The 2,424-nt window shown below is 41.6% G+C and overlaps 1 pseudogene; it reads left to right on the top strand.

The window, feature by feature from the left end:
- Positions 1-439: 439 nt before the first annotated feature.
- LOC100355940 (pre-mRNA-splicing factor ISY1 homolog pseudogene) lies at positions 440-1,198 on the top strand (annotated as a pseudogene).
- The last annotated feature ends 1,226 nt before the right edge of the window (positions 1,199-2,424 follow it).

Genomic DNA, 2,424 nt, shown 5'->3' with positions numbered 1-2,424 from the left:
GCTGGATTGGAAGAGGAACAGCCGGGACTAGAACCGGCACCCATATGGGATGCCAGTGCCTCAGGTGGAGGATTAACCTACTGCGCCCCAGCGCCGGCCCTGATAATGTCACATATGTTGATCATGTCTCCTCAATGAAATTGTAAAGTTTTTGTGCATAGGTCCCCTTCCCTTTGTGAAAACACAAAACATAATTAAAGCTCTGTCCAAGCAGTTTACAAAAGAATTGTAAGCTTATCTTTGTTTTAGGTATATTTACTTAAAAAGATGCATGAAATAAATACAGATTAACATTTCTCCTTCCATTTATTCCATTTATCCTTCCAACAAAAAGATGGGACGGTGCAAGCAGTTAGAATCTTCTGTTCCCATGGCAATTGTCTTTGTGAGACTGTGAAGCTCTGTAGGCTGGGACCTCAGCAATGCCCTCACCAAAACCATGGCTGGAAATGCAGAAAAGGCCAAAAGGGCCTTACCAAGGGTTCACCAAGCTCAACAGGAAGAGGGAACGGTGAACAAACAGAAGCCCTTCCTTGCTTTGAAATGTACAGAGCTGCCCAAGGCTGAGAAGTGGAGAGACAGATCATTGGAGCGATCACTAAAAAAAAAAGTGGCATATATCCAGAATGCTGGGTTAGGTGTATTCTGAATAGGTGAAATTAACAAGCTGCTAAGAGAGAAAAGACACTGGCAATTTTGAGTAAAAGAGTGGGGTTGTCCTGATTATGGAAAAAATGGCCCTAAAATTTTAGATCATGAAGGGAAAGAAGTCTCAGGAAACCAAGGATACAAGCATTCTGGAGCAGCAAAAAAATTTGCCTCCTGTCAGAGAGTTTGAAAAAGAACCTCTTGCCCCTCCCAGGAAGACATATGCTGAGCTCACGAAGGTATTATGGTTACCTGGATGAAGATGATGGAGTTAGTGTGCCTTTGCAACAGGAACACAAAAATAAACTCAGAGCTGAGCTAAAGAAGTGGAGAGTAAAGGGGGAGGGACAGGTATGGCTGGCAAGAGGAAAAATGGAAGAAAGAGAGGAAGAGATCGACAGCTACACCTTCACCAGAGGAGGGATCTGATGAGCAAGGCAGCAGGGGAAGGGAGGGAAGGGGGCAACAGTTCATTACTCGTGTCCAGGTGCTGCCGCAGCAGGAGATTGAGGAGGTGCTCCTGAGGAGAAAGAAGACGGACTCCTCCTGAAGCTCGCAAGGGAGACTGCAGGCACAGAGGCAAAAGGTTCCTGAGAAATTAGGGCAAGCAGAGCTCTCTTTGCAGTTGGAAGATCCACCGGGAATCCTGGCATCCCCGAAGGACCGCTGGCCACACGAGCACACCAGAGGGACGCAGGGAGGCCAGCCAGAGAGTGGTCACCTCCTGCTCCTTTCTCCCCCCTCATACCTCTCCTACCTCTTCTTACCTGGTATGCTTCTGTCCCCTGTCTCCCTGGTGGCTGTGTAGGTGTGAACACTTTAGCCCTTTCATTTGCACAGACATTTGTTGCTGTATGCATCCGTTGTTTGTATCTTGGAGTGTGTCTAACAGGTGATTTTCCTAAAGAAAAAATAATTCAAAGGAAAAAAAGCATGATATTAAAATTGGTGAGGGGAATAATATTGAACAAATATATTATATTTCATTTTATGTATATTCTCATTAAATGGTAATAATAAATCCATGTAATGATGTTTATCAGGTATCATATTGCTTACAAAACACTTTCATAGACATTATCTCATTTACATTAGAAATGAGTACACTAAGGAACACAAAATAAATGAAAAACTATTGGAAGTATATACCAAGGAATGTATTACCAACTATATTTTAATCAGTCAATAAAGGCTTCAGAAGTGATTGTGTGCTAAAACAAAATTTTGTGGAGTGAAAGCAATATCATTTTGCTTTGTCTCTGTCAATGACAGTGATAAAGAATGATGTCTTTCCTAGGAGATCTTGAAGAAGCCAGGAGATGATTGCAAACACAGCGTGGAATTCTGAAAGGCAACTGAAAGTAAGATGAACATCAAAAAAAGGAGTCTTCCACTACTCCTGCCCTGATTCTAGAAGAAAATTATTGTATCCTTTTCAAAAGAAATTACGTTTGATTTATTAGAAAGAGAGTATTATTGAACACTTAAGAATCAGCCAGTCCTGTTGTCTTTTTCTTTCTCTTTACACACTCCCTGTTAAGAACTAATGAAATAGGCCAATAATTATTCTTCTCCTCACAAGTGCTTCTCAGCATAGAATTTGGAAGCCCATGTAGCTAACCACTGGGGATGGCCAAAGACAACAAATCAGATACAGGAAGCAGAGAACTGGATAGATCACAGAGATATGTCACAGGTCTTTTATTATAACAATATTTTAAAATAATAGATTGTGCTCTAGTTCCTTAGTCCCCTTTCTATCACAAAAACAAGGAT

This window comes from Oryctolagus cuniculus, chromosome 10 (genome assembly GCF_051225735.1).
Source record: "Oryctolagus cuniculus isolate XC-2025 breed Fujian yellow rabbit chromosome 10, ASM5122573v1, whole genome shotgun sequence".
Classification (NCBI taxonomy): Eukaryota; Metazoa; Chordata; class Mammalia; order Lagomorpha; family Leporidae; genus Oryctolagus; species Oryctolagus cuniculus.
This window is presented reverse-complemented; position numbering and strand designations above follow the sequence as displayed.